The sequence below is a fragment of the Pleurodeles waltl genome, chromosome 1_2 (assembly GCF_031143425.1).
Source record: "Pleurodeles waltl isolate 20211129_DDA chromosome 1_2, aPleWal1.hap1.20221129, whole genome shotgun sequence".
Taxonomy (NCBI): domain Eukaryota; kingdom Metazoa; phylum Chordata; class Amphibia; order Caudata; family Salamandridae; genus Pleurodeles; species Pleurodeles waltl.
Genome location: NC_090437.1, coordinates 58,081,139 through 58,104,668, shown reverse-complemented (window position 1 = coordinate 58,104,668; position 23,530 = coordinate 58,081,139).

Sequence of the window (23,530 nt, the reverse complement as noted above, 5' to 3'; positions counted from 1 at the left end):
GGAGCTGGCCAATGAGGTGCAGATGGGGATGCAAACTATGGCAGCCAGCCTAGAGGGGGTGCGTTTGTGCATGATGTCAACTGAAGAACAGGCAGCAGCAATGCAAGGACAAACAATTATCTTGCAGGAAGTAGAAAAAAGGCTAAAGGAAATCAGCACAGCTGTAATACAGTTGACTCAACACCTACAACAGCAATCCTGTCAATGTGTGCATGAATGCAACATTGAACCCCTCAGGGCTGACCTGGCTGCCTACCATCGTGATGTGGCTGCTATTTTTAAGAATCAGCAGATCCTCCTTGCAGCAGTACGGCCCTTAAGACCTTCACAGGTAGCAGCGACCGGGATGTCTGACTCCACGTCTTCTAACACTGAGGTGTGTGTTGCCCCTTCACAACCACCACCACCAAGAACAGAGGAGGCAACACACACATCAGAAGAAAAAGACATGGAACAGATCACCTTCACACGGAAAAGTACCCGGAAGCACTAGTCCCTGCCACATGGCCAACTATTACCAAGGTACAGCGCTTTGTAACATGCCAGTCTTACAACAACTGTACTCAATGACTGTTCTGCAAACCACTGTTAATCTTGTCATCCTGCCCAGTGATTGTCTCTCACTTACTCATTGGCAAATCCTGTCCCTCTGCACTGTCTGACACATCACCCCATCATGCCAAAAGCATTTTCCTTTACCACTTGTGTAGGATCACAATGAAAGATGTCACTATAATGGACTCACAATCATGGACAATGTACATATAGCACTACAGCACTTTTCAATAAATAGCCCTTACACAAAAAATGTGTCTCTGTGTAATGTGACACATCAACTGTGCAGTAGATAACTGAAATGTGCCTCCTGTCAAATTATGTAGCTTGTCAATACAACTGTCCTGAAATTATGTAGTCAGATAACTTTGCACAGTGGCCAGGATTGCATCATACTCTGCCCTTCCTGAGGGTAATATCTGAAGAAGTGAGAAAACATACACCATCATGCTGGATGCTGGACAGAATAATGCTTCCTCAAGGGATATCTAAGTCATCAAATAGTGGCAGCAAAATGTTGTCCCCATGCAATACTAACACATATAACAGTGCCCAAAAATCTAAGCAAACACTCCAAAAACTGCATGAATGAAGGTGTCTGAGTTTCCATCCAAATAAGTAATCATGCCGAACAGTGTCACAAATGATGTCTGTGAGTCATGAAGACGATACTACAAGAGTGCTTACGACCACTCACCTTATAAGGGTGTCCTTGAACATCACACTGCAGTCAGACCTAAAACAGTTACCCCAATACCAAATCTGGAAGCACTGTTTGTGACTTTGAAAACATACTTATTGACAAAAACACGTTGGGATCCATATTAACTGTGATTGGTGGTTGCAATGAATGGTGGAACCTTTGCAAGGTAGCTCTGGGGTAGCTGCCAATCTTGCAGCTCAGTTGGGATTTGTTCGTAGCATAGGACACAAATGTAATAGAACAACATTAATGTACACTTATGCCAAGGCCCTGATCAACAAGCATTTAACACATACTGTAAAGGGTTCACTATATATTTATTAAATGGTAATAACAGAAGAGGAAACTCGGGGAAAAGTCTTACCTACCCTAATCTACCCTAACTACTCATTACCCACAATTGTCCCTAACTAACCTAAGCTAAACTTACTTATCACATATAACGAAACATTCTAAACATCAACCCCCTGCCCCCTTATGAGACGGGACACATGGAGGACAACAGATACTAACTTAAACACATACCATACTATCCTAAACAAAAATATATTTTTGTGTATTTTTTGATTTTTTATTTTTTTTTGTAAACACACAAGAACCCCAACATAGACATACACACTCAAAAAGAAAAAATTGAAATAATCAGGACCCCCACTCACTAACACTAACTAAACTAACAGCCTATACTAACCTAAATCTAAGCCCCCTAAGCCCACTATGTATAAGAACAAAGAAAGAGGAGGGAGGGGAGGGAATCATGTCCATTTTTAAAAGTCTAGAGGTTGGCCCTCTGGAGAGTCCGCTTTATGGCCCGCACACGCCTGTTCATATGGCGAACATCCCGCTGCATGTGACTAATTTTCCGGAGGACACAGTCCATGTTTCTTTCCATTGCCTGAAAAGCTGCAGGGTCAACTGTAGCAGCAGGGGCAGTCTGGGTACCAGCTGAGGATGTGTGTGGGCGTGTAGAGTCTATGCCTGTGGGCTGCCCTGAAGGTGTTCCACTGCTAGGGCCTGGAGCAACTGCAGACATTGGGACAATAGTCCCAGCTGTGGGTGGTGCCACCTGGGGGGAAGTGGTGGTTGTGCTGGTGGTGGCTGTGGTGGGCAAAGTAGGGCAACCCTGTGGGAAAGCCCTCCATGCTCCGGAGGCCCGTTCGTTGCGGTATCTTCGGGCCATCCGTCTGAACCTCAACTCTACCAGCAGGATATGCTGGTACCTCATTGCCCACCTCTGGAACTCACGGACCTTGATGGGTGTCATGTTCACAGCTGTGAAGACAAAGGCAAACAATTTACATTAGGAACTGCATTGTGTGAAATGTCGCAAGAAGTAAATCAGACAGTACATCTACTGTACTAGCAACAGCTCATATCATCATACAGATCATTGAATGTCCCTGAGGAAGTACATGGCAGGGCAGCCTACAAAGGTCATATCACACATAGCACATCCAAACCCTACAAGATGGGTAACAACTGGCATTAATTTGGCATCAGAGTTCTGCCAGTTGTCAGCTAACAATCATGCTGCACATACTCTGCCAATGCCAGGGCTACAAATGTCAGTGTACGGGACGGAAATCCAAAGCCACATGATCTGCAAGTTGTAAATGGACTTGCTAGTATAGTACTCATGTGCTATACCTGAGTGTGTATACTAGGTTCCGTCCAAACATTCACTGATTTACATGTCTGTGTAACATACTGGTAGCATCAGTCCTAGGTACACTATTCACAAACCCATGCCTGTGCTTGAGGGAGAGGGGGTGGAGAAACAACTAACAATTCCAAACAACATGGACACCCAGGAGTCTATAGAAAGCTGGACATGTGTTTGGCTCTACACACACACCACAGGTAAGGTCTATCAACAAATAGGAGACAGCAAACCCTTGACCAATCCTAGTGCCACACATGTCAGGAAATGCAGACCTTTGTCCACATCATATACTTCCAGTAAGGCATGACTTACAACAGACACAGAGTTGAAAGAACACCCATGATCATGATTTGCATGCACACCTAGGCCATTGCACTCAAGTGCCACATACTTGTAGCACTACATGTGGAGATACATGCTACTAGGAAGTTCAACCTACATTTTAATAAGTACTTTGGTGAATAGGGAAGCAGAAGCCTGTGGGTAAGCATTTTTGCAGTCCCAATCTGGGAGAATGTGGGTCTGACAGGCAGACTGAATCTGAGATGAGTTCCAGTGCGACTCTTGTTGATACAAGTGTTATCCACATGACTCACCCCAGTTCTCATTGCGGGGCCTACAGGAATGACCTACAACCCCTAGATAATACAATAGGATAAGCATTGGCCAACTCAAAAATGGTGAGAAAATGAAATCCCACTCATGGGACAAGACAAATGATGGGCCAGCGCTTCATACCTTGCTATGTGTTCAACACACAGGAGTCCATCACACATCACCAGCAAACACAACACATAACAGACATATCAACACTTACTGGAGTTGTCGGGGTCCTTAAATGAAGCCACCTTGCCCACAGTGTAGGGTGCCGGTCCACCTGTAAGGCAAGGAAGGAAGAAATGTGCTCAAAATCTGTGCACTGACCAACAATTCCAAAGACAAAAACTATGGGGGTCATTCTGACCCTGGCGGCCGGTGACCGCCAGGGTCACCGACCACGGGAGCACCGCCAACAGGCTGGCGGTGCTCCCAAGGGCATTCTGACCGCGGCGGTTCAGCCGCGGCCAGAAAGGGTAAACCGGCGGTCTCCCGCCGGTTTACCACTGCCCTCCAGAATCCTCCATGGTCGCGGAGCGCGCTCCGCCGCCATGGGGATTCTGACACCCCCTACCGCCATCCTGTTCCTGGCGGGTCTCCCGCCAGGAACAGGATGGCGGTAGGGGGTGCCACGGGGCCCCTGGGGGCCCCTGCAGTGCCCATGCCAATGGCATGGGCACTGCAGGGGCCCCCTTAAGAGGGCCCCACAAAGTATTTCAGTGTCTGCAAAGCAGACACTGAAATACGCGACGGGTGCAACTGCACCCGTCGCACTTTCCCACTACGCCGGCTCAATTCTGAGCCGGCATCCTCGTGGGAAGGTAGATTTGCCCTGGGCTGGCGGGCGGCCTTTTGGCGGCCGCCCGCCAGCCCAGGGCATATCTCAAAATACCCTCAGCGGTCTTGCGACCGCGGAGCGGTATTTTGACGGGGGAACATTGGCGGATTAGAATCACCCCCTATGTGTAAGATGACATAAGTAATTAAAGCCATTCAGACATGATGATACTGCATCTGATATAGCACGGCTAACATGTACATAGCATGGGTCTCCTGTGACAATTACACACATATCTGCACACATGCAGTGGTCCTAACTATCATGTGGTGGCAAACATGCTCCTTCATTAGTGAGCAGAAATAATAATGGAGTGTAATCGTCTCATCATGTGCCTCCAAGAGAGACATCCAAAGCCTGGTTACTTGAGGACTGCATTACCAGTCAAAAAGCCTATGTGGCCATGACACATTTATGACACATAGGTACAATGTAAGGAGGGGCAGGGACTTTTGTAAGCCCTCATGTTGTTACAGTTTCTTCATTTGATGTGGCCCAGCAATGGTGATTTGCACCAAACATAGAGATATGAACCCATGTGCATACCTTTGGACTCCCATCCGTAATTGGAATGTGGCACTACAAACTCCAAATACCAGTGTAAGATGTTAGCTGAGGGCTCCTTACACCTTTTCCCGATGTTTTCAAATCCAGATCTGACATGTATCCAAAATGATGAAGGACCACAATAATCCCTGACATTCATAGAACTACCAAAAACGCTTTCCTTACACACTCACCAGACACACATGAGACATATGTCTGGGCTTCATTGCTATCATCAATTGACGTGAAGCCAGCACTAATTTTCTGCATCATGTAGTGTTTCTAAAGTCAGTCTAGCTATTGTGTCAACAAAGGTTGCCAATATTTTAGACCTATACTTCACTGGCAAATGTGACCTATATAGACATGATTGGCTCCTATTTTGTGTTGCTGCGTGACACAAAGCCGGCACCAAATTACATTAAGCAAAAGTATTCTGTAAGTTTGCAGAGCACGTGCTTCCTGACAGCTAGCAATTGTGGTATTTCACATAGTCCATCAATGACCCTGTATGCATTGCACACAGTCAGAAACTTGGCTGGCAGATATTGTACAAATCATCTGATGTAACTACAGAGCTTTTAATTGTGCAGATTTACATGATATGTACTCACGAACGGGGCCACCAATCACTTTTCCCAGGTGGTCCAGCAGATCTTGCTCCCTGGTGATGAGGTCAGCCCAGCGGTGCTTCAGCTGTTGGTTATTCCTCTGGCTCCCATACACGAGCTGCAAGTGATGCAGCGCCTTTCCCCACCGGATTCGTCGCACCTCAGTGTGATACCCCTGTATCACCTCTGCCCCCTGCCTCGATCATCAGTGGGAGGAAATGGCACACCAGCCTTATAAACCCCCCAAGCTCCTCCTCACCCATCCTGCCAAGACGTGGCCTACCCAACATCTCAGCACCAAAAAGGGGAATAGGGGATAAAGAAGAAAAAAGGAGAAAAGGGGGAAAGTTGAAGTACAAAAAATAAGTAAACTTAACAACTAAAAGAGCCCAACAATCCCCAAACGAGCACTACCCACAACAGACTCCCACAAACAACAAATACAATACAATACCGGACAACTGTAAACAAAACACACTCAGATAGTATACAACAACAATATTTATTTCACAAAGTAACAAGTAATGTAGCACACAGGACACAAAAGCACAAAATCACTGGACAACACTCTGAACACAGCCACACAGTCTAGAAGAATCGTAGACTGCAAAGTGAAAGTGAAAGTACACCCACTGTACATAATCTGTAAACAGGATATCCTATTACATCACTTCCTGCATAAAATGGCCGCGGTTTTTATCGTTATGCATCATATTTTTTCACGCATACAGATTGTGCGTTATATTTTTCGATGCACAGGAGTGAAAATTAGGCCGCATCCAAATAATTGTAAATAGTCTTTACAATTATTTGGATGTGGCCTAATTTTCTCCTGTGCGTCGAAAAATATGACGCACAATCTGTATGTGTGAAAAATATGGCGCATAACGATGAAAACTTCAAAATTCCAGGGCATGAACTGGTTTTGGGTAATTTTTCCATTTTACTGTAATGTTACATTTGGGACACTACTGAGATAGTCTGATTGCACCCACTTTGGTGTTGATGGTGTATGTTCACATGTGAGACATCATACTGCAGCGGACCATGACGCGCTACTTCCTCAACAGGATTTTGACGCTTGGCTGACGCACTAGATGGCCATATGTGTGGCCCACATACATGTATTGCACAATTTGGGCATGTTTGGCCTCAGGAGAGGATAGCAAGGTGACGCACATGAGTACAATACCTCAATACCTATGGCTCAATGTGTGTGCAGTGGCTACTAATGTATTAGTCGACCCAGTGTGTGTGCATCACAAGATGCATTATTGCAAATATGCTTGTATGAATGTGAAGTCAATGTGTCCAAACCTTAGATGCAAGTCATTGTGGAAATAAGAGAGGACATGTTCTAATCATAAATGTAGCAACATCTGTTGTGTGCACTTCCAAGATTTTGGGTAACGTAGACACCACAAACTACAAAGCATGCACCAGATAGATGGCAGACGCTTGTTCATGTCAATGGTCCACAAGTTGGTGAACCCACAGTGAGTCAGGCACATGCATAGACGAAGTGGGTACCATGTCATTGGCCCAGACGGCCAAAAGTGAACCACAAATGTAATATGACGCCACAGTTGTGGTCATATGACGGAGCCACAACTCTCCAGTGGCTGTGGTGGACCAGCAGACGAGGCAGCACATGTCCACATTTTTCCAGTGATCAATTGCACAGAGGTGTCTTGTTCATGTGTGTGGTCCAATGTTGATCCTGTATATTTTTAGGGGTGCATGTTGTCACAGTTATGTCCAGGTCTCATTATGAGTCAGTAGCAGCTATTCCTGTATCTACTGAGTATCCTTCGGAGATCAATGTGAGTAAAGTCGATGAGGACATGAGAACCTACATGGGGATGGTCCCACCCTGTCACTGAAGATGTGTTATGAGACTGTCAACAGGGCAACCCTGGTGTGCTGAGTGAGATAATGTCTCAGGTGTCATGTTCCGGCAGGTGTCATTGCAACATTTGTACACAGGTTGGCCTCTAAAATTCCCACTGCATCTGGGAACATCATAGCCTCCGTGCTGATTATTCTCACAGCTATTCACCACGCACAGCCCCTCAATATGTTGTGAGCAATGTGATTCAGCGTGTGAACTGTCAGGGTCCTAACATGTGTGGACTTTTCAAGAACATTATCAGAGGTAGCTGGTTCTGCTGGAGGCACCGGACCCAATCCCTGCATACGGCCCTGGTACACTGTCACACTTTGTCGTTCATGCATACATGAGACCCAGACAAGGGATGGGCCATGATTTTGGTACTCTGGTATGGAATGGTATTTGGTATTCAAAGACAATTTAACAAATATGGTACAGTTAAAAGGCAGATGATGCTATACAATGTATTTGGGTATGCACTGATGAAGCACATGACAAAATACCCTCTGAAGAATGTGAGGTTTGGTAAAGCAAGTGTGGTACATAAGTAGCCACAAGGAATCTTTAGGGTAACGCACAGACAGGTGCCAGTCAGGCTGACAGGATGCATGGTATATCTGGATCCAGCAATTTCACAAGTTACATAATCAGTGGTCTGACTAAGACTGGTCAGAGGAAGAACAAGACAGTTGACATGGAAAACTGTGTATGTCCTGTGTTTTTGAAGGTGACACATGAACCCAAGGGCTGTGTTACACGGCTTAATTACTAGCAATGCATAACGGTGTATTTGACAAAATGGCAACTTCCATGCTGTTCCAGGCATCAGGAGGGGCAGTGCATGTTCAGATGGGTGGTGTGCATGGAGGTGATCACAGGTGTGTGCTGCACCTGTTTCTCACTAGTCCTGTATGTGAATATTGAATTCAAATGGCCAACAGTACCTTTCACATGGGAAGCAATCTACTGGTGCTAACAGGGCTTAGTAACTACAAGCCAGTGTATTAACTGACCTGACGTCCAATCAGTCAGATGTACTATGACAATGGCATAACATAGGAAAGGGTGTAGCACACAGGATTACTATTGTTTGTCTGTGTGTGTAGAGGAGGGAATATCGGGGTACACATATTACTATTCCAGGGACCTCTTCAGACAGGTGGGTTGTGACCAGGAGCATGGGTGTGTCAGGAGTTAGGAAATGGGTTGACATGTACATGGAATGTCATGTGCGCAATGCTTGTCATAGGTGTGGGACTTGTGCTGTCTATGTTTTGCTTATATGGAACTCCAGTCACAGATAGTCCTTGCAAAGATTGGATGCAGTTGTACTTACTGCTGTCAAGGGTCTGGTCATACATTCCTGTTACCAATGCAATAGCACATCAACTGCCTCATGTATGAGGCTTGTTTTCCCCTTATTGAGTGATGGTGTCTTAGTTGTGTGCCATATGCTGCGATGAACCATGTTTCCAACATGTATGTGTGAAATAGGTGTGGTCCTCTGCTATTGTCCTTCAAAAGTGAAATGTACAGGATATATGTCATTTACAGTGTTTGTGTATGTGACTGTTGTATGATATGCATCACACTTACTCCGGGATTTTCTTGTCCTGATCAGTATATCAGCTATGCTCCATGAGGCTACACTCTTATTCTGATAGTTAGAGATAAAGGTGAGCAAAAATGATTAGCCAGACCATGATATGGTGATTATTATCGGTGTTTATTTACATTAGTTAATACATGATTATTTTTAAAAGAAATTGTTCACAATATGTTGGCGCCTACGCAATCCAGCAGCCGTGTTTTGTTGTTCCCCCTCATGTTGCAGGCCACCATCCTCCTTTTCCTCCACTTCAGGCATGTGTGGCTCTGGTTCCAAGAGAGGAATGTTCCTTCTTATGCAAATGTTGTGCAGGATGGCACATGTTAGAATGATCTTACAGACCATTTCAGGGGAATATAGGAGGCTACCACCAGTGATGTCGAGGCACCTGAATCTCGACTTGAAGATGCCGAAGGTCCTCTCGACTACGCTGTGTGTCCTCCTATGTGCGTCATTGTAGGCACGCTCTGCTGCAGTGCTTGGGTGGCCAAATGGTGTCATTATCCATGGCTGGATCTCATGCCCCTGATCAGCTGAAAGAGAAAATGATTGGGATCATGTTGATGTAGCTTGCCCCATTAATATCACCTTGCATGGCAGTAGTTGTCTTGTGTTTCCTGTGACTCTTTTGTGGTATTGTGTTGCTTCATAGGCTTGTAGGATGTACCATCTGCATTGTGTTGTTTCCTTGGCTGAACAAGTGTTTGGCTGCTGACCGGTTGTCAGCAGTATGTTTTGGGATTTGCAGTACAGTGTGCACTCCCTAGCATTGTGACTTGTGATACAGGTGTCCCTGTGTGCTCACTGGGAGTGAGATGATAGTTCCATACACAGATTCATTTTGACAGTGTTGTTAACACATTCACATCTATGTATCCTGGACATCCCATACCTTTAGACTTATGCAATGGATTAATTTAAACATAATTGAGACGCTTACATTTTGCAAGGTGACAATTCGGCAAACCACTCCAAACGTTGTGATCATTGACATCTTAACATTAGACTGAACACTCATTTCAGATGTGTGACAGGTTCAATGCTGACCTATGAAACAAGGCTAGCGATGTTACGACCTCAGTGTGTTCCTGTCGACATGTTGCTGTTGTGGTGTATGTGTTGTGTGTCCTAGAGGGTTGCTGTGCTGTGTGTATATAACTGGGTTTCTGTACTTACCAACAAGTAGTCCATTGCCATATCATCCATCCTATTTTGCCACGATGTTGGTGATCAATCCTTGGTGATCGACAATGGCCTGCACATTGATGGAATGTGTGTGCTTCCTGTTGCAGTATAGGTGTTCAGTTGCAGCAGGTGGCACAAGGCATACATGTGTGTAGTCAATTGCACCAAGGACGTGTGGGAAGCTACTAATGAGGTAAAACCCCTGTTTTGTTCTCTGCTGCTTCTGCCGTGTGTTAGGGAAGCAGATGTGGTGGGGTGTGAGTCCAATGATGGCATTCAGTACTTTGGGCAAAAAGGCAGAGAATGATGGCTGTGATATTCTGGCCACCAGGGCACCAGTTGTTTGAAAAGAGCCACTTGCCAGAATGCGAAGTACGGCAAGCAGCTTGGTTTCTGTTGGGATGGTGCGGGGTGTCAGCAAGGTGGGTGCCAACTGTGGCTCTATGTTGCGCAGCAGCTGCTGAATGGCCTGCCAGTTCAACATGTACCTCTGGATGATGTCATATTCCCTGAGGCCATGAAGGGTTGTTCTGGTGCGGAATATCCTCTCCTGCCTTCTGCGCTGCCTTTGGGGTCCCTGCTGGTGTTGTGGTAGCTGCTGTTATTGTTGCTGGGCTCAGCGTCTGCGTGCACGCTGGATGAGAAGCACCTCCATGTCTCCTTTTTGCTGCTCTTCTGGTCTGCTGTTTCTTCTGTGTGTTCTGATTAAATACAGGTGTGTTTGCCCCATTTTAACGCCTGCCCTGACCCAGGCGTTAATTCTTTACTCAAATCGGGCTGTGCGTCATTTTCATCTCCGCCTCCCGGCCGTGCGGCATTTTTGCCCAAAAGCATAAATACGACACACGGCCGTTTAAGTCATTTTAGGACGGGACGCCTACCTTGCATATGATTAACGCAAGGCGGATTGCCGCATCCAAAAAATGATGCACATTGCGGGATTTTGATGTCCACGGGCTCGGACGTCAAAGTTTAAATATGGGGCAAGGTTTGCACTGAATGTGCGTCAACATTTTTGACGCACATTCGGCGCAGACAGAGTATAAATATGCCCCATAGTGTGGAGTGTCATTGATTGGACTAGTGTACAGTGCAGTACAGTGTAGTACATTACAGTGAAGGAGAAAGTTGTAGAGTCTAGTGTCATAGAGTAATATATTGTAGAGTGGTATGGAGTAGAGTCGAGCAGGGTGGAGTGATGTAGCATACAGTGGAGTAAAGTGTTATACAGTATAGTGGCGTGGCGTGGTGTGTCATATTTTGGAGTGGAGTGTTGTAGAGTGGAGCAGTGTGCTGTACAGTGTAGTGGCATGTCGAATAGTGGAGCTGAGTGCTGCACAGTGGAGTTTTGTCAACTGGAGGGTGATGAAGTAGAGTGTGATGGAGTGGATTGTCCTTGAGTAGAGTGTAATAGAGTGGCTACTTATGTACCACACTTGCTTTACCAAACCTCACATTCTTCAGAGGGTATTTTGTCATGTGCTTCATCAGTGCATACCCAAATACATTGTATAGCATCATCTGCCTTTTAACTGTACCATATTTGTTAAATTGTCTTTGAATACCAAATACCATACCATTCTGACCTTGGCGGGCGGTCTGAAGGCGACCGCCCGCCAGCCCAGCGGGAAAGTCAGAATTACCGCCGCGGTCTTTCGACCGCGGAACGGTAACCTGACGGCGGGACTTTGGCGGGCGGCCTCCGCCGCCCGCCAAGGTCAGAATGAGGGCCAAAGTCTGTTAGTTATATTAATTTGAAGGTGGTGGATAAATGTAAATGAAAGTTATAAACATAACTTTAGAATGTTAAAAGTTTTCTTAGTTTAAACTTGTATTGTGTAGGGAAACTAAGTTTTCCTCACAATAACTAAGCTTTAACCTTTGTTTTTCTCATTGAATTTCAATGTTGTTTTTTAAATTCAATTTAAAAAAATGCATTTCAGATCCTAGAGTTCAGTGTCACAAGTGGAGAGTTGTTATGTGGAATGTCATAAAGTACAGTGGAGGATATTGTTGTACAGTCTATTGTCATAGACTGGAGTATTGTAGATTGGAACCAAGTTGAGTAGAGTGAAGTGTAGTAAAGTATTGTATAGTAAAGTGTTATATAGTGTAGGTTAGTGGAATGGTGTCTCTTGTTGTCTCATATAGTGGAGTCAAGTATCGTAGACTAGAGCAACTAGTTGTACAGTGGAGAGGTGTGTCAAACAGTAGAGCAGGGCATTTTGGAATGGAGAATGGCAAAGAAAAGTGTCATATAGTAGAGGATTATCAAGTGGAGCATTGTAGGGTACAGTGGAGAGTGTCATAGATTGGAGAGCCTTATCATATAGTGGGGTGGTGCATCATAGAGAGAAGCTGATTGGTGTGTCGTTGAGTGTCATACAGTGTAGTACAGTGGGGTAGAGTGGATGGGCATAGAGTGAAATACAGTGTCATAGAGTGTAGTACAGTGTGTAGTGGAATTGCATACAGTGAAGTAGTGTGTCAGACAGTGGTGCGCTGTAGAGTGGAATACTGAACAGTGACATAGAGTGGGATAACGGGTCAGATGTAAGAACTTCTGTTTTGCAAATCACAATTTGCGATCTGTTTGGGAATCGCAAATTATGAGCCACAAAACAAAATGTACAACAGTGTTAAGTACACTGTGAGGAATTCCCAATGGGGTCATAAATGACCTACCTCATCAGTATTCATGAGGTAGGTCACAATTTGCGACCCCATTGGGAATGGCCACACTCACAGGGAAGGTGGCCTGCTGGGGACAGCAGTCCACCATGTCTGTTACTGCTTTTTAAATAAAGCAGTATTTGTATTTTTTTAAATGCAGCCTGTTTTCTTTAAAGGAAAACAGAATGCATTTGAAATGAAACAAATGAAAAGTTTAAAAGTAGAATAGAGTAGAGTTGTGTACAGTCGAGTGGTATAGACTGGAGTAGTATCCAGTTGCGTGTGATTGAGTGAAATATTATATAGTGAAGTGGCATAGAGTGGAGTGGTGTCCAATGGACTACCATAGAATGGAGTGGTGTAGAGTGGAGTGGTGTAGATTGGAATGTCATAGAGTAGAGTATTGTGTAGTAGAGTGGGGTAGGCTAGAATAGCCTATAGTAGAGTAGCGTACAGAGTAGTGACATACACTGGAATGGGGTAGAGTGTAATAGCATACAGTGGAGGGTAGTACAGTGAAGTGGAATCCAATGGAATAGCGTAGAATGGAGTGGGGTAGAGAAGAGTGGCATACAGTGGAGTGGCATAGAGTGGAGTAGCATAGAGTAGAGTGGCATAAAGCGAAATAGTATAGAGAAAAGTGGCATACAGTGGAATGGTATGGAGTGCAATAACATATATTGGAGTTGCAGATAGCCGACTGGCATACACTGGAGTGACATACACTGAAGAGGCATAGAGTAGAGATGCATACGTTGTAATAGTGTTGAGTGTATTGGCATAGAGTGGCATTGCATAAAGTGAATACAGTGTAATTGTAATGAGAAACCAGGAACACAACCCCACTTGGAGTAGAGTAGAACCGCAAAATGCTATTGTGTAGACTGCCGGTCATAAACAACTTCTACATTCTAAAAGTACTAAACCTTTATTTATGATGGGAATGAATTCTGATATTTCCAGAGCCATTTTTATTTTCAATATTATAACCAAAACATGGTGCATTATATAATGCTCCAATATACAGAATCTAAATATCATACTCCCTTACCCAAATACTATCACTCGTCTGTAACATATATTGGAGTTGCAGATAGCCGACTGGCATACACTGGAGTGACATACACTGAAGAGGCATAGAGTAGAGATGCATACGTTGTAATAGTGTTGAGTGTATTGGCATAGAGTGGCATTGCATAAAGTGAATACAGTGTAATTGTAATGAGAAACCAGGAACACAACCCCAAGTGGAGTAGAGTAGAACCGCAAAATGCTATTGTGTAGACTGCCGGTCATAAACAACTTCTACATTCTAAAAGTACTAAACCTTTATTTATGATGGGAATGAATTCTGATATTTCCAGAGCCATTTTTATTTTCAATATTATAACCAAAACATGGTGCATTATATAATGCTCCAATATACAGAATCTAAATATCATACTCCCTTACCCAAATACTATCACTCGTCTGTAATCATACCACACATACTCACCCATCACACACAAAAAATATATACATATTTCTTCAAAGGAACCCCCCCACTAACATTTATCACTGAATATTCATATATGATACATTACATACATATTACAATCATAAATCAAATCCCAAATATTCAAAAACGTAAACTTCATGATTTGTAATGTTCATTCCTTCCATAATTCATGGGTACATTCCAATAGAAACAAGTCCAACATTCCTATAGGAGGTACCCATCTCAGTGCAGTCCAGGGTACATAGGCCCTGATTTATAATTTTTGACACAAAACTGCACTAATGCAGGTTTGCTTCAAAAAGGTTAGCGCTGACTTGCGCCATTTTTGTAACGTCATTCAGGCGTTAAATTTATACTTTGATGCTGGTGGCGCTAAAAAATGTTTAGAGTAATTTTTACCCATGTTAACCATTGCGCCTTGTAAGGCATAATGATGTTAATGGAGGAAAAATGACTCTAATCTGCTTTACGACATGGAAACCTGTCACAAAACGGAAATGCACCATTTTTACTCACAATAGCTTCAAAAACAGACCCTAATGGAGCAAACAGTGCAAAGGAGCCCAAAATGGATCCCAGAAGCCAGGAGAGATCCCAGGGAGAACCCATTCAACCAGGAACTAGCCAGCAGGACATAGACAAGCCTGCACGACACAGACAAGACCCAGGGGAGGGAGAAGAAAAAGAGGAAGTGTTGTTTCAGTGCAGAGCAGCATGAAATACTGGTGAGAGAGGTGACAGAGCATCAAAAGCAACTCTTCATCATCTTTAAATTGTCTATTGGAAGGAGAGAGGCAATATGGTGGCAGACTGTGGATAAGATCAACAGTGTGCCAGAGGTTAGGGGAACTGTGACTGAGCGCAAGAAACATCGGCATGATTGCAAGAGAAAAAACAAGGAAAAATGGCCCAGAACAGGAAGTCAGCACTGCAAACAGGAGGTGGGAGCCCCGCACTGCAAGAGGACATCAATGAGATGGAGGAGATGTTTCAGTGGTCATCCCGGAAGAAATCGTCACAGGGATACAAGGACAGGACAGTGCAGAATACCAGGAAACACCACAAATGCAGGGTAAGTTGCATGGGGGACATATATGCATAAATGTCAAGTGAAAGAAGGGGGAGGCACATAGGACTCACAAAATGTATGTCAAAGAGCGCAGAGGGATACAATGCACATTAAGCAAGTTGCACCATGCCAACGTAAGCTTACCATGCACCATTGAAACATATACAACCTGGACATGTGAAGAATGGGTGTATGTGAAACATGTAAGACTCAGACAGGTGAAAATTGCCATGTGTGGCATGAGCACAGCAACACTCATTGCAGGGCCTCACCATGCAAATAAATGCAAAGGGAGGGTAGAACAAGAAAAGAGGCCGTCAAGACACAGGGGGTCATTCCGACCCTGGCGGTAAAACCCGCCAGGGCCGTGAACGACGGAAAGCACCGCCAACAGGCTGGCGGTGCTTTCCTGCCCATTCTGACCGCGGCGGTAAAGCCGCGGTCAGAAAAGGGGATCCGGCGGTTTCCCGCCGGAATACCCCTGGCAGGGCTGAACCCCCATGGCGGCGCATGGGGATTCCGACCCCCTTCCCGCCACCCTGTTTCTGGCGGTTTTTAACGCCAGGAACAGGATGGCGGGAACGGGTGTCGTGGGGCCCCTGGGGGCCCCTGCATTGCCCATGCCACTGGCATGGGCAGTGCAGGGGCCCCCTCACAGGGCCCCAGCATGATTTTCACTATCTGCATAGCAGACAGTGAAAATCGCGACGGGTGCAACTGCACCCGTCGCACCCCTGCAACACCGCCGGCTCCATTCGGAGCCGGCCTCTGTGTTGCAGGGCCTTTCCCACTGGGCCGGCGGGTGTTCCTTTGGCGGGCGCCCACCGGCCCAGCGGGAAAGCCAGAATGGCCTCTGCGGTCTTTTGACCGTGGAGCCGCCAAATGGCGGTCAGAATGACCGCCATATTAAGGATAGACAACACACTTAGAAGATATGATGCAGCCAATAGTAGCAACTGGGCTTCCATTCATGTGACATGCAGGTTGGGCATAGGGCTGTAGACTGCAGCTATGATGTACTGGAACAATCCATTGGAATTTATGGGCCCCTAGTGCCACTGGAGCATCACTTTCAGTGATGCTCCTGTGGCGCTAAGCACTGTGCTGTATTGACAACGTAGCGTTAAGCCACTTTTTTTTGCATTATGCCACCTTGTTAATACGTAGCCACCTGATCATGACTGTGCGTGGAAGGTTGTGCAATTGGTGTTGCTTTAGCCGTGCCACAGCAAAATATATTAAACTTCAATGCTCCCTCATATAAATGAAATATTGAAAATATGAGGTAGGGCCAAACCTATTACGCCACCCCCAGGGGTGGCATTAGCATTGTGCAATGAGAAGGAATACATTTATACCTCCTTCATTTCAGATTTTCCAATGTGTGCTGCATTCTGCAGCATGCATAGGAAGAGCAAAATGCCAGAAATGATTGTTTATGAGGGTGAATGTGTTCCTTAATGCACATAAACAATCATTTGTAAATGACGATTTGGCTCTTCCGAGTGAGCTGCATTCTACAGCTCACACAGAAGTGCCACAACTCCATTGGTGATTGTTCATGTTCATAAAGGGACACTTTTACACACATAAACAGTCACACCCCTCAATGCGTACATCGTGCAAGGATGCCTGCTATGACGCTGGCAACTGAATCTTGCGCCAGCATGGGGGACAACACAGGGGTGCCCCTTATTCACTTACATATGGTGCATTCTTGTGTCGCCAAAGTGAAGAAGTGAGGTGCTGATTATTATTGCACAGCACTGTGCTGCACCACAGTAACATCAACATGGACCTATTATGACAATGATCCTCAAATATCGAGTCAGTGACGTGACTTCTCAACTTCCACAACACAGATAGACTGATTTTACACCATCTCGCTGCAGAGGGTGATGGCTGTCCTGCAGATCTGCACATCCTGGAGTACCCTGATGACCTGGATGACCAGATGGCAACTATCAGCCAAGAGACCCTCCAAGAAGTCGTTGTGAACATGCAGACACCACCTCCAGTCGCAAGGAGGAGTATTGAATTAGTAGACATCCCACAGCCCACACTAAGCATCACAAGAGTACGACCTGCCAGCACCGACACAGCAGGGGACTCCAAGGACACAGGCACCAGCTTTGAGAGGACAGTGGTAGGAGTCCAGCAGGAGCTGGCCAAGGAGGTGTGGGTGGGAATGCAAACTATGGCAGCCAGCCTTGAGGGATGAGGAAGTGCATGGTCACGGCAACAGAAAAGGCTGCAGCCAACTGACGCACACACTCCCCAATATGTGGAGTCCTGGAGTGTCTGAGGGACACAGCTGCTGCCATGAGGGAGAGGCCACAACAACTGCCCTCCCAAACTGGCAGCAGTGTGCCTGAGGACAATAAGGACTCCATGCACTGGGAATTGGTCTCCCTCGGAGCAGACATGGCTGCCTACCACAGGGATGTTGCAGCTATACTTAAAAACCAGCAGCTCCTCCTTGCTGCAGTGATGCCATATGTAGTGCTACAGATGGCAGCTGCCGGGAATTGGGAGTTCACATCTGCAACCACTGAGATGTGTGTGCTCCCCTCTACCTCCCCACTACCACCATGAAGGGTAGAGGAGGCACCACACACATCGTAGGATGAAGATGTGGAACAGACCATCTTCACCCGTAGAAGTTCCCGGTAGCACCAGCCCATGCCACATGGGCAGTGTTTACCTTTATCCCGTGCATCACATCATGCCAGTGTTGGCACTCTGACAGATATGCACTCTTCCTCAACACAAGGCTTACTTTTCTGCTATGGACTGCTATTGTCCATAACTTTCCATTTGGCAATTTATGTTCTCCTGCAATGAAATACACTTTACCCAAGCATGTCCCTTGACATGTCCCTCAATCCTGGACTTGCTTAGTGTCCCAATTGGATGGATTCCACTAATGGGGCCACAGACCAGGACATTTTATATACTTAGCACTGTTAAACTTGTAAATAAACACCAGCTACACAAATACCATGTTTATGTGTGTTGTGACACTTCTACAATGCCTAGTGTTTGTGATGTGTGTAACATGTCTCTAGTCACAGAGTGTCAGTGCAAGATTGCATGAATATGTGGGCACATATCTATGCACATGGTACGTTCGTGTTGGCCTCATCCCCTACAAGCAAATCATTGAATATGTGATTCATGCTGAACACATGTATTCTACACCCACTACATACATGGGTATGAAACAGTAATTGAGCAATATCGCGTCTGGGAGTACCAGTAGAACACATTGGTGTGAAACAGAGGGACTTAAACTCATCCATTATTGCCATTGCTCAGTTTAGCAGGATAAGAATGATATGTAGGCTGTTGTAATATGTCCTACAGTGCCCAACATTCCAAAACAAAACCCATACAATGTCAGCTGAATTCACACACCTATCCTGTCCTATACATGGTCAACATAGTCAGCTTGAGTGGTGGGAACACTGGCTGGCAGGTGCACATGTAAGTAGATGTGTTGTAGCAGCCAATATGACAGCTCAGTCATAAGGAGGTGCTGAACATGTCAAGAGAGGGATCTGGATGCAGGACGGAGTCCCTAGGACAACACACAATTTGCTCTTTACACCCATAGGAAGATCCTGAGACTCATGAAGTAAGGGAGTACCCAATAATTTTCATCAGGATTATTAAATCAATAACACAATAGTAATTAACACCTATCCTAATCTAACCTATCCTAACTATACATAACCCACAACAGACCCTAACTACTCTATGGTACACTTACCTTACACATTTACCGACACACTCTAAACAGTCCCCCCCCCCCCTTATATCACGGGACACATGCAGGACAACATAAACTAAAGTAAACATTTACTAACTATGACTAAACAGAGATACATTTTTTTTTTTTATATTTTTTTTTTATATAAACATATAAAAGCCCCAACATCACCCCACTCACCCACATAGTAAAATATTAAGATTAGAAAACGCACCCCCAAACCTAATTATCCCAACTAACCCACTAACCTATACTAAGCTACAACTAACCCCGTAAGATCCGCACAAAAACCATAGAATGAGAGGAGGGAGGGGAGTGAACTTTGGAGGTGTGACATAATGCAATTCAGAGGTTGGCTCTTTTCAGTCTTTTCTTTATATTCTTGAGGGCCTTGCTATTCTTGGCCACCTCCTTCTCAATGGAGTCCAACTTTTGGAGAACCTGTTGTACATCCCACTGAATATCTGTGATGGAACTCATGTTCATGGCAGCAGATGTGGTTGGCTGTGTGATGGTACTTGTGGGTGCAGCAGCTGGAGCAATATTCATGTTGGCAGCTGTGGGCCCCTGCACAGCTGTAGTGCTTAGTCCGGCCTGTGTGGGCAGTGTGGGTACCCCTTGGCTGAATGCTCGCCACTCACCAGTGGATGGCAAGAGCGATAGCAGCGTGCCATCCTCCTGAACCCAGGTTTCGCTGCCAATATGTGCCTATTGCAAACTGCCCTTTTCTGAAAGGCACGGAATTGGTCGTTATTCATGTTGGCAGCTGTTAAAAATGAGACAGGCAACCATCAGTGTCAGCATTCTGTGGAGTATGTACAGTAAATTAGCTTACTATCCACATCAAATAGCACATGAACTCCTACTCACAATCCACATGATACAATGGCTCTGATGGATGAAACCACAACGCAGCCTTAGCACCATTTCCCTTACACCATAGCCATCCACAACAAGATTAAGTAACAAACTAATTTTAATCTGCGTAGACTTTGCCCCATGTGTGACAATGCTGAGGCAGCGTAAAAATCACGTTGATCAGGGCCACTATTCCTCTTCATATGTGTCAACTTTTCTAAAACACATCACCTGACACTTGATGCTGTTATTGGGAGTATGGGATGCTGTTGTTTACAATAAGGGTTCACTGTTGATAGGTACACATGCAAGCCTGATCAAAATGACTATCACCTACACTGTGAGCATCACATCTACCTACACATTTGTTAATCCCCCCCGTGCCTCAGGGGGTATGACCATGCAGATGAACATCTCAACTGTTGAGGTCATTCACCAATGCATGCCCACTCATACATGGAGTCAGGGAGTGAACCATTATTTAGCTGATGACAAAAATGAAGATGGTATCCGTAGGTCTTTCACTTCTACATCCCTGTGTCCATGTGTAGACACCCATAAATACCTGATCAGCCAATACCATTCCTCACACACCCATAAATATGCCAGCACACGATTGGACTTGACCTGCATGCACGCCTATTACATTCCATATAGTTGCCACATAAGTGGACTACAAAATTATTAGCACCATGCTGGGGGACAAATGCCCACACAATCCTACATGTACATTACAATACAGCGATGCGCCAATTTGTGTCCAAAAGGACTGACGGTGTGTTCCAGTGCCATTATATACACAACTAAGTCACATATGGAGTTACATGTGGCTTGTCATCACCTTGTTTACACAATGTTGGCCATTGAGCGCCAGAAGCCTTAGAAGATATGACTCTGCATGTGCATGGGGAACCACTTAAATATGACATAGGGGGTCATTACAACCCTGGCGGACGGTGTTAAAGCGGCGGTAAGACCGCCAACAGGCCGGTGGAAAAAATTAGCAATTACGACCGTGGCGGAAACCGCCAACAAAGACAGCCACTTTAACACTCCGACCGCCACGGCGGTACAAACAAACACCACGGCGGTCACCGCCAACAGACAGGTGGAAGACAATGTACCGCCCACACTATTATGACAGGCCAATCCGCCACCTTTTGCGGGGCGGATTCACTGCGGATAAAAACACGGCGGAAACAGGAATTTCGAAGGGAAATCGCTCACCTCTACACACTCCATGAGGAACGAGGACACCATGGACCCGGAACTCCAAATCCTACCTGCGATAGTCTTCCTGCTCCTCTACCAGGAGCACGAACGCCAGCGTCGAAGACCACAGTGAGTACTGCACCTACGACACAGGGGAGGGGGGAGGCAAAAAACAGGGACACACACACGCAACACCCCCACCCTCGCTCACTACAACACACACACTAATACATATCTATACATTATAGTTACACCCCCCAACCCCCCTGGAAGAATGCAAAGACGAAAGGAAACTAGTGTAACCATTGTAATATATTAAAATCCAGTACGCAAAAATATACATATATACACTATTAACAAAATATACACCAAGATAGTAGTCCAGGTATTGCACCATTTATAGTCCATGGATCACTGGGCCCAAAATGCATGGGCGAGGCCCACACTCAATACCAGATCAAAACAGAGAGAACACTGCAGAGGCATCAGATAGAAATACAACAGGCACCTCAGGGGGAAGGGAAGGGGGGGCACCTCAGCCGGATGAGTGCACGACGCCAGATCCACGAGGGGGCTCAATGCCCACTGTTCAGTCCTGGGGAGTGCAAAGCCACAGTCTCTCAAGTCTCTCCAGTGGGTAGTTTGCCCACTGCATTATCCTGGGGAGTGCAAAGCCACAGTCTCACAAGTCTCTACAGTGGGTGGTTTGCCCACTGTTCAATCCTGGGGAGTGCAAAACCACAGTCTCTCAAGTCTCTACAGTGGGTGGTTTGCCCACTGTTCAATCCTGGGGAGTGAAAAGCCACAGTCTCTCAAGTCTCTACAGTGGGTGGCTTGCCCACTGTTCAATCCTGGGGAGTGCAAAGCCACAGTCTCTCAAGTCTCCCAAGTGGGTGGCTTGCCCACTGTTCAATCCTGGGGAGTGCAAAGCCATAGTCTCTCAAGTCTCTACAGTGGGTGGGTTGCCCACTGCATTATCCTGTGGAGTGCAAAGACACAGTCTCTCAAGTGGATAACAGTCTCCACTGGTTCTGTAGGGGGACTGGTACCCAGAGTGCTTCATCCTGTGAAGTACAGAGGTAGTGGATGCATGTCTCCACTGGTGCTGGAGGGGGACTGGCGCCCAGAGTGCTTCGTCCTGTGAAGGACAGAGGTAGTGGATGCATGTCTCCACTGGTTCTGGAGGGGGACTGGTGCCCAGAGTGCATCACTCACCCCGTGACGGTCCCAGTTGCGTCAGTGCCCCTGCCGCTCATGGGCTAGCGGTGCTTGAGTTGGCGGTGCCCTGTTCAGCGGTGCTTGAGTTGGCGGTGCCCTGTTCAGCGGTGCTTGATTTGGCGGTGCCCTGTTCAGCGGTGCTTGTCCTGTTCAGCGGTGCTTGATTTGGGGGTGCCCTGTTCAGCAGTGCTTGAGTTGGCGGTGCCCTGTTCAGCTGTGCTTGAGTTGGCGGTCCTTAATGGCCCTGCTTGGCTGGGGATGGCGGTCCTTCATGGCCCAGCTGGGCTGGGGCTGGTGGGGCCCTCCTGGGCAGCTGGGATGGGGCTGGCGGGGCCCTCCTGGGCAGCTGGGATGGGGCTGGTGGGGCCCTCCTGGGCAGCTGGGCTGGGGCTGGCGGGGCCCTCCGGGGCAGCTGGGATTGGGGCTGGTGGGGCCCTCCTGGGCAGCGGGGATGATGGCGGTCTTCTCCGCCGTGCTGCTCTTCCCAGACTTGCCGGGTTTCTTGTGGCCCTTCCCCACCTTGGGAGATGTCACAGCTGAGTCCACACTGCCACCTGGACCCCTGGGAGCGGCTTGGGTGGCTGGAGTCTTCCCCCTCTCCCGCCGGGCACTGGCCAACTTCTGATGCTTCACAGGGGGTAGTGGCCGTGCTGTGGCTCCGTGCCACACTGGCTGTCCTGGTGGCCGGTACACTCCACATAACTGTGACTACAGGCACCACTGGTCCCGGAGATGTTGTGGCTGAGGTGCTACTTCAGGACCTATGAGATGGACGGGGTGGGGGAGGTGTGGGAAAAAGGTCAAGGCAGGACAGGAAAAGTTTTTTTGACACACTGGGACGGGTAGCTGCCGGGGGTTTGGGAGTGGAGGAAGAGGTGGTGGTAGTAGGAGGTGCACATTTGGTGAGTTTGGGTGCAGGTGCATGCGCTGGAGGCTGTCGTGAGGTGGATGGCTGTTGGGTGGGTGTGTGCCTGCGTTTGTGTATCTTGGGAGGGGGCGTCACAGACACACTGGGAGAGGACACAGGGGACG